Genomic DNA, 23,059 nt, shown 5'->3' on the forward strand with positions numbered 1-23,059 from the left:
TACACAGATGTATGTACATAGCCCCATAAGACACACACACTCACACACGCATGGACACAGCTCCATAACGTAAACAGCCCTGTCACCCTTGCACATGCATATACACAGCCCCATAATGCACACAAACACATATGCACACATGCAGCCTCTTCACACACAAACACACAGACAGATAAACACAGCCCATACACACCACCTGCCCGCCCTGCAGCACCCTGCCTCTCTGAGTTTGGCCAGGCTCAAGGATGCTGAAGCTCCTCATGGTTTTAGCTTCTGTGTTCTGAACATCACTAAAATTAAGCTCCTTCTTTGCTCAGGAAAACAACAGGAGAACACTGTCTCTTCTGTCATGGGGCCATTGCCTTACTTCATGTTTGTATGTGCATCAGGCAAGGCTTTAATCTTGTCTTCCAAACAGACACACGTTGCTCCAATGCCATTTATTGAGTAAAGCAATGCTCCCCTCTTCCCCCTGCCTGGTGACCCCAGTGACTTGACACAGCTCTGCCAAAGCAGCTGGTCTGCAGCTCTGTCTCCCAGAATCCTTTCCCAGTAAGGTTATGGGCAAGGGATGGCTACAGAACAGATCTGGAAGCTGGGGTGACAGCACAGCCTCTGTACCTCTAAGGGCACTGCAGGTGCAAGGTGCTGTTGGCAGCCCTTGCCTGCTGGCTGGGGGCAGCACTTGACCTGCACTCTTTTTCTCCCAGCAGACCTTGTCCCACAGCCTCTGTGAGCCCTGGGGCTCCATAGCATCAAGGGTGCAGGTGGAGAAAGACTGCTGAGGTTCAGGCATCCTCGTGGATTGCAGTCTGCCTTTTGCACCCGGGCTCCTAGTGCTTTCTTCACTGGCTTCTGACCAGGCTGACAGGAGCAGGCAGCCCTGCACAGCCTTCCCCATGGGCCCTGGCCCACTCTGTAGTGGCCAGTCACACCTTCCTGCTAGCTGTGGCTTTCAAAATTCTGCAAGCTCATGACAAGAGCCTCAGGTAATTACTTACATCATAAATAAGAGTGTCAATTGTTAAATCAACAATGGAAGTCACTGTGCACCTGCTCTCCATGTAGGATCTCTGTCCTTAATGTGTTGTACTATGCGAATTAATGGTAAAACTACTACTCAAACAGTACTCTGTACTTTGTGTGTTTGTGTGGGTGCAGTCTATTGAAATCTTTACTTAGTTGATCTTCTGTATATAAAGATAATTGAAAATGAATCATGATGAAGAATGGGATGGGAGGGAGTGTGGGAGATGGGATGGTTGTGGGTGGGATGGTGGTTATGGGGGGAAAAGCCGCTATAATCCAAAAGTTTTACTTTGGAAATTTTTATTTATTAAATAAAAGTTCAAAAAAAGTCTGCAAACTTTCCCAAACATGCCCTGGGGGACGAAATCCCACCCACAGAGAACTTCCACTCTGCATCCCTGGTGGGGCTTCTGAGTGACATTGTGGCCTTTATCAAGCCACATCACCACAGTCATTCCTACCCACCCATGACTTTTCCCATTAGCACCAGTGCCGTGCCTTTCAGAACACAGTGGTTGCACCATGGGCAAAACCATGCCACCCCTGCATCCACATGTTTCCCGGCATGGATTGCGTAGTCACACGCCCATGCTACCATGTCCCCTCACAGCCGTCCTGTACACTGAACCCCCAGTCCACATGGGAATGCAGTTAAGCTGGGTTGTGGGCAGGACTGTTGTGTAGGGTGGGCATCTCCCATCACTTTACATGTTCAGACTCTCCTTCCTAAGGGACTTTCAGCACCCAGCAGGCAAATCAGGGGAGTCTTTCTGGTAGCTTTGGGATCCACAAGGAGAAAAAGCCTATACTTCTGAGAATGGAGAGTCCCTACTCCCACATCCAGGGAAAAAAAGTCCTTGTCAAGGTCCCTGCAGGTGCCTAAAGGTCAACCAATGAGGATAAGACCTGCCTTAACCTTTAACCCCCACACCCTGTATCTATAAAAGGAGCCCTCCCAACCTTTGACACGTGACTTCCCCAGCCCCCACTCTGTTGGGACCAGGGAACCTCACCCAGGAGTGGAACCCCAATAAAAGCCTGTGAATTAATTGATTCATCTGCCTGGGAAGATTTGTTAAGCACCGGACACCTTGCAGATGGTGCCAAAACCTGAGAAAGAAAGTTTTAAAGTAAGGACATAACTTTCCTGACGGGCATTATCTGCCTCAACATAAACCATTATATAACATGCCTGGGACTATAGACTTCTAGTTTAGTCCCCCAAAGATTAGAGATGGGACTTGAGCACCTCGTTGACTTGCATCCTCTGGTCTGCTTTAACAAAATTCAGGAGGAAAATAAAGCTAGGCATCAGAAGCAATGTAAAGATAGGTGGCAGGACTATTAAATGTAACTGTACAGAGATCTGCCCTCAAGGAGACCCAACAGGCCAGTCTACTGCAATGGCTTTCAATGTGGCAAGCCTGGGCTTCAGCAGAAGTCAGTTTGTGAAGAGCCCTGGCAGCTCTGCCAGCCAAGAGTTGGGTCATTGGAAATGGAACTGCCCTGGAGTCGAAGGACTTCAGGTCAGAGCCACAGATCTTATTGACTCTAAGCTGAAAAGCCCTTCACTCAGCCCAACTTCCAAAGTGACCACCACTGTTGAGGGGAGACGGCCAAGTAGGGTCAGCAACATTGCAGGCAGAACTGTAAATTTCCTGTTAGAGATGCCACCTGCCTTTACCTGGCCAGCTCTCCTCCCAGGCCAGGTAGGTAATGGAAGTCAACAGGGTGCCTTCTCCAAGGAAGTTCACACCTCCCTTAGGATGTACCCTATGTGAAGAGATAGATAAGTCTAGGTCTCATAATTTACAAGGGCTTAAAGCCCACCTGATTAATTATTAGGCCCCTTCTCTCAGTTTCTATTTGGCTGAGACAGCATCTTTCTTGGGTCCTCTAATAATGACTTTGTCCTTTGTTCCACACCCTGTCTAGCCCACTTGGGCCTCATTCCTTTGTAATCATAGCCTCTACTCTAACATCAATGGCTCTACTCCCAACCTGTGTACTGATGGTCCTCTCCTCCACTTAATGTTGTATGATTATTCAGAATTTCTCTACAGACAAACCCCTCTACCTGCAAAAGTTGAGTGGCCTTTCCCCCAGTCTTGGCTGGGATCAGATTTAAGCCACATCCATCAAACAATCCTCACAAGGTTCCAGAGACCCCCATTTTCTCTCCTCTATGAAATCCTTTCATTACCTGGTTAATGCCACTCTTAGGATCATTGGTTGCTATTCTTACCCTGACTTGTGTACTACAGTGTCTGTTTAAGTGTTTACAGCAGGTGATAATGGAATGAATCAAGGCCTTCAGCAACCAGGCAATCAATCAGGTGCTTCTCCATCCATACATGCCTGTCCCTGCGGAGCCCCAAGATACCCCCAGCAGGCCCCTGTAGACAATGTCCCCAGTCAGCAGGAAGTAGTGAGAGACTCATCGTTGCCCCCTTTCCTATCATCAAAAGGTTGGGATGGTAGCTTTGGGATCCGCAAGGAGAAAAGGCCTATACTTCTGGGAATGGAGAGTCCCTACCTGTATTTCTGGGGAAGAAAAGTCCTTTTCAAGGTCCCTGTAGGTGCCTAAAGTTCAACCAATGAGGATAAGACCTGCCTCAACCTTTAACCCCCACATATATCTATAAAAGCAGCCCTCCCAACCTCTGACGTGCGGCTTCCCCAGCCGCTGCTCTGTTGGGACCAGGGAACCTCACCCAGGAGTGGAATCTCAATAAAAGCTTGTGAATTAATTGATTCATCTGCCTGGGAAGATTTGTTACACACCAGACACAGAGCCTGGTGCTGTGGCATAGAGGGTAAAGCTGTGTCCTGCAGTCCCAGCACCCCATAGGGGTGCTGGTTCAAATCCTAGCTGCTCCACTTCTGATCCATCTCCCTACTAATGTGCCTAGGAAAGCAGTGAAGAATGATCCAAGTGCTTTGGCCCCTGTGACCATGTGGAAGAACCAGAAGAAGATCCTGGCTCCTGGCTTCGGATAGGCCCAGCTCTTGCCATTGCAGCCATTTGGGGAGTGAACCAGTGCATGGAAGATCCTCTCTCTCTGCCTCTTACTCTCTGTAACTCTGCCTTTCAAGTAAATAAGTAAATCTTTAAAAACTAAAAGAAACTAAATTAAATTATACTTCTTACAAATGAAATAAGGAACACTGCATCACATCTTTTATGCATTGTTGTTCTTAGGTCAAAATTATACATGATTTTAAAGTATCCAAGAAAAACAAGTATACATTTTGCAAGCAAGAAAATGTTAATGACTCTGAAAACATCTTTAGTTTGTTTTTACCAACAAATGTGAAGCAATTTAAGGTGTCACATGAGCCAAAATATATTTGGATTAATTTAATAGTTTTAATTTATGTGAGTCATCACTGATGTATATCACGTAAAATAGAGCTCTTAAGGAATTTTTACCATGTAGATGCAACATAGAACATATGCACACACACACACATATGAAACACATATATCATAAGACAGAATAATAAAGCAGTTTCTATCAGGGTTGGTGTTGTGGGCTAAGCCTCCGTCTGTGGCACCAGCATCCCATATGGGAACCAGGTTTGAGTTCAGCTGCTCCACTTCTGATCCAACTCTCTGCTACCTCGTGGGAAGGCATAGAAGATGACCCAAAGTGCTGGGCCCTGGCACCTACATGGGCGATCGGGAGGAAGCTCCTGGCTTTGGATTGACTTAGCTACAGCCCTTGTGGCCATTTGAAGGAGTGAACCAGTGGATAGAAGATCTTTCTCTCTGTTTTTCCATCTCTCTGTCTGTAACTCTATCTCTTGAACAAATAAATAAATCTTTAAAAAATAAAAAAAGCAGTTTCTATAATAGCTTTTTCAAATCTTAATCTCTTTTTAAAATTATTATTGATTGATTAGAATTATTTATTGCTCTTAGTAACCTTAATTATTCATAAATTTTCCTCAGTTGCAACCAGCAGGAAAAAAATCACTTGTGCAGTTTAGAAAATAACTTTAGTGGCTGGCGCCATGGCTTAACAGGCTAATCCTCCGCCTTGCGGCGCTGGTACACCGGGTTCTAGTCCCGGTTGGGGTGCCGGATTCTATCCCGGTTGCCCCTCTTCCAGGCCAGCTCTCTGCTATGGCCCGGGAAGGCAGTGGAGGATGGCCCAAGTGCTTGGGCCCTGCACCTGCATGGGAGACCAGGAGAAGCACCTGGCTCCTGGCTTCGGATCAGCGAGATGTGCCGGCCGCAGCGGCCATTGGAGGATGAACAAATGGCAAAAAGGAAGACCTTTCTCTCTGTCTCTCTCTCTCACTGTCCAGTCTGCCTGTCAAAAAAAAAAGAAAGAAAAGAAAAGAACTTTAGTTTCAGTAAAGGAGCTGAACATTTTTACCTGTACAGAAAATTATGTGTTCATTTCAGATTCAGCTGTCACTCTAATAGTTACAGAAATGCTTTGTGTTGCATTATTTTTGATTCTTATTCCCCACTGTCATTTACCTCAGGGGCTCTTGTGGAAATGAAATTGGACATGGCCCCCTAAAACCTACACTGAAATGTGGCTCTTTAAAGTTTCCCAGAAGTGCTATCTGGGGTGCCACATATACTATCAGAATTTGGGGTGCCTTACGATTTCACCATGGGCTTATTACTAAATCCCCAATATTAATAAGCCCAAGATGGTTCTTGCCTAATATTTAGAGAAGAATTCTAAATATCGGCACAGGTAAATGAGGCAGCATGGTATATTTTAAGCCTTTATTTAGTGAGAAAGATGCATAGGAGAGTGAGAGCTTTATTAAGAGAAAGAGGTAAATAGGGGTTCATACTGAACACCAGGATCCAGCCACATGGAAGAGCATCTAGGCCTGTATCAGACAGGAAGCCTAGGGCATGTGGCCCAAAGGCCATGTGCCCTGGAGTCCTGGGGCCACAGCAAGCCTGCCTCCTGGCAAGAGTCCGGGAAAGAATAGCAGGCCGGGCCACACTGAGTCCTGGCTTTTAACCCACTCCAAAGGGGAGTGGTCAATTAACCTGATTGGCTGGTGGGCACTCAGGTGTGGCCAGATAGGGGAATGAGGCCACACAGGGGCATGGTGAAGACCTCAGGTAGGGGCTTGAGGTCACACAGGGGCGTGGCAAAGGCGTGATCTTCCAGTTCACAAATCTAATCAATTTTAGCTTGTATGCCTGCCTACTTCAGAAAGTTATAACTGTTTTTAAGAGATCATAGGGGGCTGGCGCCACAGCTCAATAGGCTAATCCTCCGCCTGTGGTGCCGGCACACCAGGTTCTAATCACGGTTGGGGCGCCGGATTCCGAATTCTGTCCCAGTTGCTCCTCTTCCAGTCCAGCTCTCTGCTGTGGCCCGGGAGTGCAGTGGAGGATGGCCCAAGTCCTTGGGCCCTACACCCGCATGGGAGACCAGGAGAAGCAGCTGGCTCCTGGCTTCGGATCAGCGTGGTTCGCCGGCCACGGCGAGCTGGCTGCAGCAGCCATTGGGGGGTGAACCAATGGAAAAGGAAGACCGTTCTCTCTGTCTCTCTCTCACGGTCCACTCTAACAGTCAAAAAAAAAAAAAAGAGAGAGAGAGAGAGAGAGAGAGAGAGAGAGAGAGATCATAGGGAACCCTTGGGCCACCTCATTCTTTAGAATATAACATGAGCAGTATCATCAGTTTCTCATAGTCAGTAGGGACATAACTATATACTACCCTAATCAGTTAGGATTTTGGATGCAATTACATTTGATTCTCCCATATGTCACCAAAGAGAAAGAAATTTTCACACAAACATAGCCATCTGCAAGCCCAAATCTTCTTGTGGAGGGCCTGAGGTAATGGTCTTAGAATCCTATCCCCACTGACTGGTACCAGAACAATCAAGCTAGGTACAAATGAAGTGAAGCCCAAATGATAGAAAAAGCGGGTCCTTACCCAGTCTCACTTCCTGTTGACTCCATCACAAGCACAGTTTCCCTGTACCAAGAAGCTTTTCCAAGACTCCAAGGCAGGGAGAGAATGGAGAATCCCCAAGAGAAAGACTTTGTAGCTCCTTGGCTGCCTCAGAGTCAGCTCACCTCAAGCAGCCTGCACACATCAGAAATGAGAGGTGATGCAGGAGGCAGGATGTTTATTAGCATGGCCAGCAGAGACCGCAAACTCTGTGGTGCCAAAGACCTCTTCCTGCTTGCATGTTAACTACAGGGCCTTTACAAGAAAAGAGAGAGTTTGGGAACACAATTAACAGGTTTCTGGGTGCTCTGAGTTCTCTTTCATATGAGATCAAGTGCAAACCCAAAGGCCTGTCACAAAGTCTTTTCTTATCTGGGCTCTTTTGTTTGGTCAGCTCCTTGAAACTTAGTTTTTGTTAATTACAGATGTGTAAATGTGTGGCTTGTCCCAAGGTCAGAAAGGAAGAAAGGAAAGTGCAGTGCTGTTGTATGTAAATGTAGAAAAAGAGTAGATGCCCTACCCCCTCAGTCTTAGGGGATCAGGTGCTCCCCTGAAAGGACTTTCTTTTTTTTTTAATTTTTTTTTTTATTTTTTGACAGGCAGAGTGGACAGTAGAGGGAGACAGAGAGAAAGGTCTTCCTTTTTGCCGTTGGTTCACCCTCCAATGGCCGCCGCGGTAGGCACGCTGCAGCCAGTGCACCGCGCTGTTCCGATGGCAGGAGCCAGGTGCTTCTCCTGGTCTCCCATGGGGTGCAGGGCCCAAGAACTTGGGCCATCCTCCACTGCACTCCCTGGCCACAGCAGAGAGCTGGCCTGGAAGAGGGGCAACCGGGACAGGATCGGTGCCCCGACCAGGACTAGAACCTGGTGTGCCAGCGCCGCAAGGCGGAGGATTAGCCTAGTGAGCCATGGCACCGGCTTGAAAGGACTTTCTTAAGCCTGCTGTCTCCAATGAAGAAAGACCCAGTGAAGTAGGCAGGCATACAGGTTAAAATTGATCAGATTTGTGAACTGGAAGACCACATCCCTGTGTGACCCCATGCCCCTACCTGAGGCCTTTACCATGCCCCTGTGTGGCCTCATTCCCCTACCTGGCCACACCTGGGTGCCCACCAGCCAATCAGGTTAATTGACCACTCCCCTTTGGAGTGGGTTAAAAGCCAGTATCAGTGTGGCCCAGCTGGCTCTTTTTCCTTGGTCTCTTGTCAGGAAGGGGCTTGCTGTAGCCCCATGCCTCCAGGGCACATGGCCTTTGGGCCATGTGCTCCAGGCTTCCTGGCCTAGATACTCTTCCACTTGACTGGTTCCTGGTGCTTGGTATAAACCCCTATTTACCTCTCTCCCCTAAATAAAGCTCTCACTCTCTTATGCATCTTTCTTACTAAATAAAAGCTTAAAATGTACTATGCTGCCTCGTTTATCTGTGCCGATATTTAGGATTCTTCTCTAAATAGTAGGCAAGAACCATCTTGGGCTTATTAATATTGGGGATTTAGTAATAAGCCCATGGTGAAATCGTAAGGCACCCCAAATTCTGATAGTATATGTGGCACCCCAGATAGCATTTCTAGGGAACTTTAAGGGGCCATATTTCTAGGTAAATTTTAGGGGGTCTTGTCCGATTTCACCAAGAGAGTAATTCAGGGGCTGATATTCACTTCACACTACAAAAGACTTGGCCACTGTGGGAATCTTGGGTTATCACCTACAGGCAGTTATGAAGCCCAGGACAAGGAGTAGATTGAAGGGTGTGTTGAGAAGACAGCATTCTGTAAAATTTCCCAGGGGAACCTAAAACAAAAGACATTCTGATAAAATTTCTACTGTTAAAATAAGTAAAAGGAGATGTGCAAAGATTTGAAAAAGTAATTTATTTTATTTATTTCAAAGCAGAGAGAGAGAGAGAGAGAGAGTATTCATTCATTGGTTTGTTCCCCAAATGCCTGCAAGAACTGTTAGGTAGCAAGTCAGAAATTTAGCCTATGTGTGTATGAGAAAGGCCTGAAGACCAGCACCTACTGCAGAAGTTCCAGAAGCCCAGCATTTTGCACTTCAAAGTCCTGCTCAGACATTGATAAACCTTCCTCCAAGGAAAGCTTCTAGGAGAATTCCCTCTCTTCAGGACCAAAGGGTATCCAAGTGGCATCTTAACCCCTTCTACATGCATGCACTCCAATACAAAGTGTTTTAAGACTGGTGTGTCAGATAGGGATTGTCTGTTTTCCTCTAATGTGAAATGTTCACAAACAGAAAAACAACTTTTAAAGAGTTACTGATTGTCCTGTGGGAAAATGACAAGTATATTTTAGCAAAGATGAGTGGGAAATGTTCTTGTTCTCATGAAAGAAAGAATTCAGATGTGGTACAGAAGAGTTGTAAGCAATGTAGCATATTTGTTGGGGTAGAATGGGGATGGACAGCTCTCCAGAAAGAATCTGAGAGGGTGCCCAGTAATTCAGACTGGAAAAGCAAGGTTGCATAGATTAGTGTGGAGAATACAACTTATAGGCCAGACAGGTGGCTCAGCCAAGAGTTGAGCACCAAGTATGTATTCAGACTGGGGCTTATAAGGGAATGAGGTCCCGTTATTTTTTCCTTTTTTCTTTTCTTAAAGAATATTTTATTTTTTTGAAAGGCAGAATTACAAAGAGAGGAAAGATAGAGAGATCTTCCATCTGCTGGTTCACTCGCAAATGGCCACAAGGATGGGTCTGCTCCAGCTCAAACCCAAGATCCAGGAGCCAGGAGCTTCACGTGGGTCTCTCACATAGGTTCAGATGCACAAGGACTTGGACCATCTTCTGCTGCTTTCCCAGGTTGCATTAGCAGGAAGCTGGATTGGGAATGGAGCAGCTGGGACCCAAACTGGTGCTCCTATAGGATGCTGGCATTACAGGAGGAAGCTTAACCTGCTACACCACAACACTGGTCCCTGGGGCCCAGTTCTTCCCAACACTTTTCTTTCCCCTTCCCTCTTCTGGGCAAAGGACTTGCCAGGTATGAAATAGGTAAACTAGCCCCCAAGGTTTTATTACTGAATGTTATTAGGTTGGTAGCCCAGATGGTACCAGGAGATTCCTCTGGGGAGCTTATCTTGGGAGAAGGCTAGGACCACCAGTAATGTTATCATGGTAGGAGCAGTATTCTATGGTGGAAAATACTAGGCAGCTTCCAATGTGTGCTTCTGAGGCTGCTAAGGGCTGCTGCATTGCTTCCCCTTCTGTGGTGCCTTGTGTTCCTTAGGTCTCTCTTACATGCATAGGCTAATTGTTATTTCCTACCTAACACATTGAAGCTGAATGAAGTGTGTCATAGAGAAAAATAGTTGATAGTTTTGGAAGTATTAGGGGAGAAAGTTGCCAATTGGTAATGTGGAAAAAGATCTGGAAATATAGGCATTTATTGCCAGGTTTATTGCTTGGATTGATCATGTTTTGTCCACTATGACAGTAATTGGGAGATCGAATCCTAATAATGAGTTATTAGGAAATAGAACTAGATGACATCTTATAATGTTATGGGCTAAGTTTAGGGCCTAAATTAACTTTCCAGGTTCTTGCCTTTACTTAGAGAAGAATACTAAACACAGACCCAAACACAGCATGCCATGTGATAAACTATTTACAAAGTGAAAAACACACACACAAACGGGCTTATTTAGGAAGAAAGGGGGCCAAAGAAAGGGAATTATCATAACCTGCTCTGCTCCTCCTGAGTCTAGGTGGAGGACAGAGAGTTTCTGTTCTTCCTATCTTGTTATACTCTTAGAAAAATGGAAGTGTTGGTGCCCACACGGTGGCGTAGTGGGTAAAGCCGCCACCTGCAGTGCTGGCATCCTATTTGGGTGCCAGTTCATATCCTGGCTGCTCCACTTTCAATCCAGCTCTCTGCCATGGCCTGGGAAAGCAGTAGAAGATGGCCCAAGTCCTTGGGTCCCTGCACCTGTGTGGGAGTCCTGGAAGAAGCTCTCAGCTCCTGGCTTCAGATCAGCACAGCTCTGACCATTGTGGCCAACTGGGACATTAACCATCGAATGGAAGACCTCTCTCTCTCTTTCTTTCTCTGCCTCTCCTTCTCTCTCTATATAACTTTGGCTTTCAAATAAATAAATGAAACTTAAAAAAAAGAAAGAAAAATGGAAGTGTTTACATGGTACAACCCCCATGTCCTGGGTAAGAGGAGGTACTTCTGGGGAGAAGTCCCCTGATTGACAGGTAGATGAATATGACAACACAAAGTGAATTAGGTGTGGCTTCCAGCTCATGAACTTAAAATTACCAATCTAATCTTCACCACATCAATAAGAGGTGATTAGGATAAGTCTGTTCATGTGATTAATGAGTTATCGCCAGAGGTCTGCTATAGAAATTACTTTGGGGGACTGGCTTTGTGGTATAATGGGTTAAGTTGCAACCTGCAATGCCAGCAAGCCATATGGGTGCCAGTTCAAGTCCTGACCACTCCAATTCTGATCTAGTTCCTTGCTAATGTGAGGGTGGCAGGGGATGTCCCAAGTGCTTGCCTCCCTGCACCCATGTGGAGATGGGGATGGCATTCCAGACAGCATTGGCCTCATCCAGATCTGATCATTTTGACCACTTGGGGCATGAACCAGTGGACAGAGGATCACTCTGTATGTGTGTGTGTGTGTGTGTATCTCTTAACTCTTCCTCTCAAGTAAATAAATATATCTTTATTTAAATATTTTGTTTATTTGAGAGGCAGAGTTACAGATAGAGGGAGAAACAGGGAGAAAGGTCTTCCATCCACTGGTTCACTCCCCATGTGGCCACAATGACCACAGCTGCACCAAGCCAACACTAGGATCTTCTTCCAAGGTCTCCCATGCAGGTGCAAGGGCCCAAGCACTTGGGCCATCTTCTACTGTTTTCCCAAGCTATAGCAGAGGGGTGGATAGGAAGAGGAGCAGCTGGGACATGAACCAGCACCCATATGGGATTCCAGCACCACAGGTGGAGGCTTAGCTCCTTACTCTTCAGCGCCAGCTCAGCAATATATATATATATATATATATATATATATATATATATATATATATATATATAGACAGGCAGAGTTAGACAGTGAGAGAGAGAGACAGAGAGAAAGGTCTTCCTTTATCATTGGTTCATCCTCCAATGGCTGCTACAGCCAGTGCGCTGCGGCCGGTGCATCTCGCTTATCCGAAGCCAGGAGCCAGGTGCTTCTCCTGGTCTCCCATGCAGGTGCAGGGCCCAAGGACTTGGGCCATCCTCCACTGCACTCCCTGGCCACAGCAGAGGGCTGGACAGAAAGAGGAGCAACTGAGACAGAACCCGGCGTCCTGACCAGGACTAGAACCTGGTGTGCCGGTGCCACAGGTGGAGGATTAGCCTATTGAGCTGCGGTGCCAGCCTCAGCAAATATATTTTTAAAAAGCCACTTTGTATTGGCCTCTCCTGCATTCCCTTTTTTGGGCCACATAGCCTCTGTGCCACATCTAGACCTCTGCCAAAAAGAACACTGCAACCATAGGCTGCTCCCAACCTTGGATTTGAGCCAAATAAAGCTACTTTTTTATCACTTACACTATAACTCTATAGTATTGTGTTATTAGCAAGAGAAAACAGCATCGGATCCTGAGGAAGGGCTATGCTAAGAGAATTGGGTTGTGGGCTTGATGACCTGTTTCCCAACTAAGAGGAGTCAGGTCACCCCTGGAGAGAAAGGAGGGAGAGAGGACCCTATATGTCACAGCTTCTCTTCCATACATGATGAAGTCTGTATTCTCCCTGAGGATTCTCTCATCCTCACAACACAATTTGGCAAGATTGGCTCTAGGACTGAGCCAAGGAAACTAAATGCAGGGACAAGAGAGGATACTCACAGTCCCAGCTGCCAGCCCAGCTCACATCCTGAAAGCTTGATGGAATTCTTTCCATATACTCTCTATTTTTCAGCTTCTGAGGTGTTTGGGAATCCTTCTGAAGGCTCCTGTGGTGAGGGGAATTCACAGAGCAGCAAAGACTGAGCCACCTAGAGCCTCTCTTGGGAGCAGACTAGAGAAGCTGTGTTTGGCAACACCAAGATCAAAGATCCCATATAGTACTGCAGTGTTGTCTCAGCATACCTGATTGGACACAGTTTGTTCAGCTGGTGATTATGCATGACATCAGAAAAGATTCAACCAATGAGAATTGCCCTAGCATAGGGGTAGTCCTTTGGGCAGTTTCTGTTGGGGGACATTCAGCTCAAGTCTAACGCCACCTCATCCTCCTGGGGGCTGGCTCTCGACAGCAGCCTGTACTGTCATGTCCCTGATGATTCCACCTGAGATCCCTCAATCCCCACCATGTCCATGTCTGTGATCCTGCTGGGATCTTGTGACCTAGAACTGAGCATCACAGTCACAATTCACTAACATTTACTAAATCTAGCCTTTCAGTTTCTTTTTCTTTTCTTTTTTTTTTTTTTTTGACAGGCAGAGTTAGGCAGCGAGAGAAAGACAGAGAGAAAGGTCTTCCTTTTTCCGTTGGTTCACACCCCAAGTGGCCACTACGGCCAGCGCACTCTGTGGATCTGAAGCCAGGAGCCAGGTGCTTCCTCCTGGTCTCACATGCGGGTGCAGGGCCCAAGGACCTGGGCCATCCTCCACTGCCTTCCCAGGCCACAGTAGAGAGCTGGCCTGGAAGAGGAGCAACTGGGACAGAATCAGGCACCCCAACCAGGACTAGAACCTGGGGTGCCGGCGCCGCAGGCCAAGGATTAGCCTAATGAGCTGCGGCACTGGCCAGAGCCTTTCAGTTTGATCAGATTCTTGGCATACTTCTCTTTAATGTTACTTCAGTATTTTTTATTGTTTTGAAGAATATTTAAAGATACTGCAAAGACTTATTTGCTTCTAGTCTGTATCTTTTTCCTTTAAAATAGATTTATATTTGTTTCTTGGTGATATATAGTAACCCCATTGATGGTATAAGTTGATCTTGTACCCAGGATTCTTGTTTAGTTCTCCTATCAGTTTGTTTTAGGATTATCTCTGTATGGATAGTTTTGTTACTTAAAAATTAATCTTTGAGGCCAGCTGCTGTGGCACAACAGGTTAACACCCTGTCCTGAAGCGCTGGCATCCCATATGGTCGTGCCAGTTCAACCCAGCTGCTCCACTTCTGATCCAGCTCTCTGCTATGGCCTGGAAAAGCATTGGAGAATGGCTCAAGTCCTTGGGACTCTGCACTGATGTGGGAGACCAGGGGGAAGCTCCTGGTTCCTGGCTTCTGATTGGCACAGTGCCGGCCATTGTAGCCTATTGGGGGAGTGAACCATCAGATGGAAGACCTCTCTCTCTCTCTCTCTCTCCTCTGTGTAACTCTGACTTTCAAATAAAAATAAATAAATCTTTAAAAAATTTTTATACTCAGTGTTCAAATTTTATTGTTTCATTTCCCTGATTATACTTTTAGTACAATATTGAAAAGAGAGACTGGAAGGAGGCCATCTCATATGGGTCTGCTGCCAGAGAAAAGAGCTTTCTTTCTTTTTTTAAAAAAAAAGATTTATTGATTTATTTGAAAGGCAGAGTTACAGAGAGGCAGAGACATAAGAGAGAAGTCTTCTGTCTGCTGGTTCACTCCCTAAATGACCACAACAGCAAGAGCTGGGCCAATCTGAAGCCAGTAGCCAGGGGCTTCTTCTAAGTCTCTCACTCAGGTACATGGACCCAAGTGCTTGGGCCATCTTCTGCTTTCCCAGGCCATAGCAGAGAGCTGGATCAGGAGTGGAGCAGCCAGGACTCGAATCTGGTGCCCATATGGGATGCTGGCACTGCAGGTGGTGGCAATACCTGCTATACCACACTGCTGGCCCTTGAGAAAAGAGCTTTCAATGTTCCATGTTAACTTTCCTGTTTATGTTCATTATAGACAATCTTAACTATAATAGGAACATTCCTATATTTTACTGCTCTGCTAACAGTTGCTTTTTTATGGTCAGATGCTCAACTTAATTAATGCTTTTAAGCATTTAGTTTAAATAATTGTGATTTTTCTTTTTGTATTTTTTAATGGTTTATTTGAAAGAGTGACAGAGAGAGTGAATTGGAGAGAGAGAGAGAGAGAGAGCAAGCTTCATCAACTAGTTCACTCCTCAAATGGCTACAACAACCAGAGCTGGGCTGGGTTGAAACCAGGAGCCAGGAACTTCGTCTGGATCTCCCATATGAGTGGCAGGAATCCAAGTTCTTGGTTCATCTTCCACTGCTTCCCCAGGAGCATTAGCAGGGAGCTAGGTCAAGTATAGAACATCCAGGATTCAACCCTGGCCGACCTGGCATGCTGGTGGTGTGACTTGGTGCAGCATGGACAAGTGGTTAAGCGGCCACAGGGAGAGATCTGTTCTAGAACATTGATGACACAGAAGTTCATTTCCACCGCTGCCATGTGGCACGGGGTCAGGGAGGCCTCTGCTTCCTGCCCCTGGGCTCTGCCTTCACTGTGGGCCGAGGTGATCCTGTGCCGCGTCCAGGGAGGAAACATCGCCCACCGGGTGTCAGGTGTGGGGCCACTGTTGGCGTCCAGGCTCCTGGCAATGTGGTTTGCTGCATGCCTCCTTCCCGGTGAAGCCCCCAGCTGGAAGGGGGCCACCTTGGCCCGCCAGGGGCATGGGAGGCACCTGTGGACTCCAGGTGGGGGCTCACCTATGCAGGCCATTCTCAAAGCCCACTGGGCATGTGTGAGCCGTGATGGCCTGAGGCCTCCACTTGGGGTCGTCTCAGCCTCAGGCCAACTCATGCAAGTGGGGGCTTCTCCTTTGAGTTCACATCTCTCTTCTCGATTATCGTAAGACAACCAGACAAACTGAACTTCCTGGTCAGTTGGCCTGGGCTCCTGTTCCTGCCCAGCCCTGAATTCCTGCAACTTCAAAATGAGGTCAATGTCACCCACATTCAGAGGTCACTTCCCAGAAGTCTCAGGCTAGAGCTCCCAGGGATGGCCAGGAGCATTCCCTTAGGGTGAGGAGGGTAGGGGAAGTGAGGAACCTGAGAGGGGGGACCTCGGCCTTGGGGAGGCAGAGCTGGCCTCAGAAGGTGCCGTGTGCAGTAGGAGCAGTAGTGTCGTGTGTAGCTGATGGTGCCATGTGCAGCAGATGGTGCCGTGTGCAGCAGGGGCAGCAGGTGGGGCCATGTGCAGCAGCCTCTGCCACCTTCTCCAGGACTCTATCTCCCCAGCCCAAAGCTGGGTGCCCCACCCCTGGCAGTCCTGCTATGCTTCCTGTCTCTCTCAGGTCCTCCTGTGAGTGAGGGCTACAGGTGTCCTTTGGCATCCACTAATGTCACTCACACAACACCCCAGGCCCGAGCACAGGAACTTCTTTGCTCTGTCCATCTGTCCGTCCATCGGGGGACAGCTGCCTTGTTCTGCACGGTGGGGGCCAGGTCTCGGGAGACTTGGACTTAGCTCTGGGGTGGGCACTCTGCTCGGCCCTCGTCTGCTGATATGTGGCCCTTGCTGGCCTGGATCTGAGTGATGGTGATGTCTGGAGTGGAGTCTGGCTGTTCTCTGGGTTCCTGGGCGAGAATCCCTGAGGTCAGAACGCACCAGCATTTCCTCACCGGCCAGAGGTTGCCACTGTCCCCTGGTGCTGCATGTTTTTTTGACTTAACTAACTTACTTGAAAGACAGCTCTGCCTGCTGGTTTACTCCCTGAATGCCAAGCCACGTGGGTGCCCGGGAGCCAGGTCCTTGAACCACCTCCCTGGTGGCTGTCAGCAGGAGGCTGGAACTGGGGGTGGAGCTGGGACTCGAACCCAGGCCCTCCGGAGTGGGCTGTGGGCCCCATACCTCCGGGGCCAAACAACCATCTTGATGTTGTCTTTGACCTGCAAAAAATTCCCATCAATGTGGTTCTCACGGAGCACACACAGGGCACAACCAGGGGGCCTGACAGACACTGCAGGCCAAGTTCAGTAGTGTACACACACACACACATGCACACGTACATGTGTGCACACATCACACACACGTGCGCACACATGTACGCACACATACACATAAAGCACATTACACATGTGCCCACACAAGCACACATGTGTGCATGCATGCACACGTGTATATCAACATGTGTGTGCACATACATGTACACAGCACATGTAAACACATGCATGCGCACACCCGTGTGCACAGTTCTGTCAGGTCTGGAGCTGGATATACATGGATGACGGAGCTCCTGCGTTTTGGCTAAACTTGCTGAGAGCCCAAGGTGGGCAGCTCCAGGGGCAGCAGCCAGTCTGTGATGGATCGGTCATTCAGCTGCAAGGTGGCCTGGCCCTGCCTGGCTCCACAGGTGCTGCCCGCACATGCTGGGGCTCCTGGGCAGCCGCGGGCTGGGAGGGCCACCAGGTGGGCACTGTGCAGCCCCTACGTGGCCCCCCTGGAAGGGGACCTGCCCTGACTGGTGCTGCCTCCCCAGGGGCCTTCATGATCCCATTCCTCATCCTGCTGGTCCTCCAGGGCATCCCCCTGCTGTACCTGGAGTTCGCCACGGGGCAGAGGCTGTGCAAGGGGCCTGTGGGCGTGTGGAGCGCCATGCACCCGGCCCTCAAGGGCGTAGGTAGGCCCCTCCATGGGCACCTGGGGGGCATGGGCAGTGTCGGCACAGAGTGGAGGGGCACAGCCTGACTGCTCAGAGGAAGGGCCCAGCAGGGGGCACTGGCCACCTGCTCAAGCAGCCTCCATCCACTCCCACACCTTGCCAGCCCCGGGGGTCACTCATTGACCAGCTCTGTGACTGGGGCACTGGCTCACTCAGACCTCCAGCCAGGGCACTGGGCAGGGTCCACTGATCAGAACTCCTGGGGCAGGAGGCCCCTGCCCTGAAGCCCACGATCCAGTCCTCCCTGGCTGCCTCTCCTGGTCCCCTCACGCTTGGTTCTGTTAGAGGCAAGCACCTGTAGGAGCCCCTGCCCCACCATGCATGGAAACTCCCCTGAAGGCCCCTCCCGCCCAGGCAGGCATCACCGCCATGCTGGCGTCCTTCATGGTTGGCTGTACTACAACACCATCATCGCCTGGATACTGTGGTACTTCTTCAACTCCTTCCAGGACCCGCTGCCCTGGAGCCAGTGCCTGCTGGGCCAGAACCTCACGGGTGAGCAGCGCCACCTGGGGCCAGAGCCAGGGTCCTAGAGGGATTGGGGGCAAGGAGCCCCAAGACTTCACTCCCCTCAGGGCAGCAGAGGAAGAGGGAGGCCGTCAGGGGCCAGGGAGCATGCAAGCCTGGCATGGGTGTGTGCACGTGTGCTGCTCCTGCTGACATGCATCACGGCCGTGACCCTGCAGGCTACACTAATGAGTGCACGCTCAGCTCCTCTGTGGACTACTTCTGGTAGTGCTCTGGGCTCCCATGCTGGGCACAGCCCTCCAGCCGTCTGAGTTCTCAGTGCCCACACCTGCTTGGAGGGGCACAGGTGGACTCCTGCCCAGCCCACTTCCCAGCAGGCCCTGGGTCCTCATTCCTGGGTCCGGCAGTGGGGTGATGCCGCTCTCACCACAGCAACAATTGTGAGATGGACTCGGGGATCACCTCCATCAATGGCTTCACATCCATGTACACGGCCACAGTGATCTACTCCATCATTGGTTCCACGCCACCTAGTGCTACGACGACTGCTTCAGCATGTGAGTTGTACCGCCCCCACCACGCCCCGCACCCGGTGTCATCCTGGCTCTGCTCCAAGGAACCTCCTGACCTGTGCCTGCACACACCTGTGCCTGCACACCTGTACCTGTGCACCTGTGCCTGTACACCTGGCCTGCACACACCTGGCCTGCACACACCTGTGCCTGCACACCTGGCCTGCAGATGGCAGCCCCAAGGAGCGACCTGCTGGACAGATATGTGGGCTCCATCCCCCTGCTCATCATTGCATTCTGTAAGATGTTCAGGATCCTCTACGTGTATGGCATTGACAGGTATGAGGGAGGAGGCGGTGGGGAGCCGTGCTGGGGCTGGCCTTGGGGGGCACAAGGCAGACAGCAGAGCAGCAGCCCTGAGTCCCAGGAGGGAGCTCCACAGGGCCCCCCAGGGGCAGTCCATGCCCCTCTGGCTTCCGGATTCTCCTACACCTAGCTGTGCAGAGCAAGCACTGACAGCAGCATTGTTAGACCGCCCAGAACTTGGGGTGTATGAGCATGGGGACCACGGTGTGAGCAGACCCTCTGCCACTCAGCCAAGCAAGAGCCTTGGTCTGGGTCCCCCACAGCAGCCTGGGTGCAGGTGCAGCAGAGGAACAAGGGTGGGTGGGCAGTGGGGCTGGGGCCCTCGGCCTGGGGTACCTATGTTGTAGTGGGGGGCTGTTATCTCCCTGGAGCTCCAGGCCTTTCCAGAGGGGGGCCTTCAGCCCCCACTGGCCAGACATCTGGGTACTCACCTTGCTGGGTGGGGTGGCCACCAGAGAGCAGCCTGAGAAGCTATCAAGGTGAGCTGCTTCTGAGACCAGGTGTGCAGGCACAGGTGTGCAGGTACAGGTGCACAGGTACAGGTGTGCAGGCACAGGTGTGTGCGGGCCAGGTGTGTGCAGGCCAGGTGTACAGGCACAGGTGTGTGCAGGCCAGGTGTACAGGCACAGGTGCACAGGTACAGGTGTGCAGGCACAGGTGTGTGCAGGCACAGGTGTGTGCAGGCCAGGTGTGTGCAGGCCAGGTGTGCAGGCACAGGTGTGTGCAGGCACAGGTGTGTGCATGCCAGGTGTGTGCAGGCCAGGTGTGCAGGCACAGGTGCATAGGTACAGGTGTGCAGGCACAGGTATGTGCAGGCCAAGTGTGCAGAGGCCATGTGTGCAAGTACAAGTGTGCAGCTGAGGGGCAGGCCAAGGTACACAGGGTTGGCCATGCTCTGGTAATATCATGCAGTGCGGGTTTGGCCATGCGCCTGGCCCCACAGCTGTGCAGCTGTGCTTGGCACTGTATGTGTCCACACGTCCATCTGTGAAAGGCCCAGAGTGCAGGGCAAGGCAGGCGGTCAGTGTCTCACCCAGGTCAGTCAACACCGTACCGGCCTCTGCCTCCAGGTTCAACAAGGACATTGAGTTCATGATTGGGCACAAGCCCAACATCTTCTGGCAGCTCATGTGGCGGGTGGTCAGCTCCCTGATCATGCTGGTCATCTTCCTCTTCTACTTCGTGGTCAAAGTCAGCAAGAAGCTAACCTACAGCATCTGGGACCCCAGCTACGTGAGTGCCCAGGGCCACCACGCCAGGGAGGGTCACAGGTCATGGCGGAGGCCCTGCATGTGCTCAGGGGAGGGTCGCAGGTCAGGGTGGAGGCTGTGTGTGTGCTCAGGAGAAGGTCGCAGGTCAGGGCAGAGGCCTTGCGTGTGCTCAGGAGAAGGTCGCAGGTCAGGGCAGAGGCCCTGCGTGTGCTCAGGAGAAGGTCGCAGGTCAGGGCGGAGGCCCTGCGTGTGCTCAGGGGAGGGTCGCAGGTCAGGGCGGAGGCCGTGTGTTCAGGGGAGGGTCACAGGTCAGGGTGGAGGCCATGTGTGTGCTCATCTCAGGCCTGGTTCTCCCCCAGGAGTTCCCCAAATCCTGGCAGGTCGGGTACCTGCCCTGGGTGTACGTGGTGGTGGTGGTCATGGCCAGCGTGCCCAGCCTCATTATCCCATGCTTCGCCATCTATAAGCTCATCAGAGGCCGCTGCCAGTAGCCAGAGGAGCATCAGGGCCTGGTCAGCACACAGTCCACAGCCTCCATGAACAGGGACCTCAAGTACTGAGGGGCCCAGCCCCAGGCTACATGTGTCTGCATGTGAGTGCATGTGTGCAGACATTCATGTGTATGTGTGAGCATTGCATACATGTGTGCACTAGCCTGAATGTGTAAACATGCATGTTGTACATGTGTATATTCATTCATGTGTATGTGATATTTCTCCATATGCATGCATGTCTATGCACACGTGTGTGTGCATGTGAGTTATGTCAGCATTGTGTGCATGCCTGGATATGTATGTATTATGTGCACGTATGCCTGTGTGCATACATGTGCATGTTTTATGGGTGTGTGCATATGCATGCATATGTGTGTATGTGCATCTGTACATATGTAGCTGTATATTTTGTGCACATGTGGACATGTGCATCGTGCTTACACGTATACACACACTGCTTGTATGCACGTACATGTGTGTGCATCTCCAGGTGCACACATGTTCACATACATGTGTGCATCTGTATTTACATATTCATGGCACACACGTCCACCATGTGGGCCCAGTCTCCTTGTCATGAACATGGTGCAGCACGCCACACAGCCCTGGGTATGTCCCCCAAAGTCAAGAGCTGAGGGGTGGGGAGGCTGCACCTGCTGCACCCCAGATTGTCATGGATGGCCGTGGAGCCTGGAGCATGGGCTACTGACTCGGCCCCTACAGCCATTCTCATTTCCCAGCCCCCACCCTGTGCCCTCCCCTTAGCTACAGATCCTTGACCTAGAGACCCCTGAGGTCAGGGTTTGGGCCCTTTTACCAGAAGCCCATAGAGCCTGTGGTGACATGGCCACACCCCCCATGCCCTGGCCCCTCCACCCCTGGCTTAATGAATATTCACCATTTAATCATTGCTTCTGCCTGGCATGGACAGACACCCTGAGTGCAGCTCAGTGTGGCCCAGCCAGAGAAAGACAACAGCTGTTTTCTTACAGGGACATTAACTGTGAATTGTTAGCCAGATGTTGGGAGAGAGGGTTACAGGGTAACTTGGCCCTGGCCCCTGCCACCAAGGATGCTGCATGCCTCCTGGCCCCCCTGGAGCCCAGGGCTGGGTTGGGGTGGATGGCCCTGGGACTTGGCACCAACCTCAGCCCCACGCGAGCTGTACCTGTGGCATCTGCTTCCACAAATGGCCACCTCCATGCTCTGCAGAAAAGCCTGGGTGCTTCCCTTCAAGCAGACTTTCTAGAATTATCACAAGTTGGGCTGGGATGCTGGGGGGTCCCCTTCCTCCCAGAGACCCTGGCCACAAGCTCCAGTCCTGCAGTTCCAGCCACCCAGCCCACCGCAGACATGGAGCAGGGCAGAGCTGGGATGTGTTCTGACCACTCAGCACTCACCCCTCCATTGCCCTGTGGTGCCCCTGGCAAGGCCTGGCCAGGTGTGCCATCCAGGAGGCTGGTGGTCATGTGACACCTCTGGAGCACAGTGCTGCAGCTTGGCATCCTTGTCAATGTGACAGACAGGCAGGTTCATGGACATCAAGTGTCCCCGTCTAAATAAACCACTGCATCTGCTGTTCTCTGTGTATGTCTAGACAGGCAAGTGTGTCCCCAGGATCGGTGTGGCTGGTGGTCAGCTCCACTCCCCTGTGGGCTGCAATCGGGATGCTGTCCACAAGGCCACGTGTTGTGGCCGAGACAGGCTGGGCATTGTGCAGGACTGTCTGCCTCCCAAAAGCCCTGTCCCTGTTGTGCTCAGTGGGGGTCACCTCAGGGACTCCTGTAGCTCTGGGGAGGGTGTGGGCTCCACTCTGAGGGCCCCAGGCTGGGCTAGGGAGCAGGTGCAGCCCCTGGTACAGGCCACATAGGACTGGCCAGGAAGCCATGTTCAGACTCCCGAGGTGTCAGGAGACAGGTGTGGCCTGAGGACTAAGCCCCCTCCTATGCTGCCCCAGAAGCAGGGAAGCCACAGCCACCACAGCCACATGTGGCCAGGCAACAGCCTTTATCTGCTGACCCTGTCGGGAACTGTGTGGCATGGGGAGGTCAGGGGCTGCCAGGGTCCTGGGTGGAGGGTGGGGCTCCCTGGTGATGGATGTTCTGGGTCTTGAGGTGTCCACATCCTTGACTCAGCTTCACAGGCCACCTTGGCAAACCGAGGGTGGGGGAGGGGAGCGGGGACCTCTGACCCTGTCACCAATGAGCATGAGTCTGCATTACCTCAACATCAAAACACTTGTTACAGATAAATAACTAAAACCAACTCACCATGCCCCTGAACATCCCCAACAGGAGCACACGGCTGTCGCAGGGACAGCTCTCTCCATGGTGGTACCAGCCTGCAGCTGACATTGGACATGCTTGTGGGAGAAGGGCTGGAGATGCGGGCATGGCCAGGCACCA

Source organism: Lepus europaeus, unplaced genomic scaffold (assembly GCF_033115175.1).
Source record: "Lepus europaeus isolate LE1 unplaced genomic scaffold, mLepTim1.pri SCAFFOLD_29, whole genome shotgun sequence".
Classification (NCBI taxonomy): domain Eukaryota; kingdom Metazoa; phylum Chordata; class Mammalia; order Lagomorpha; family Leporidae; genus Lepus; species Lepus europaeus.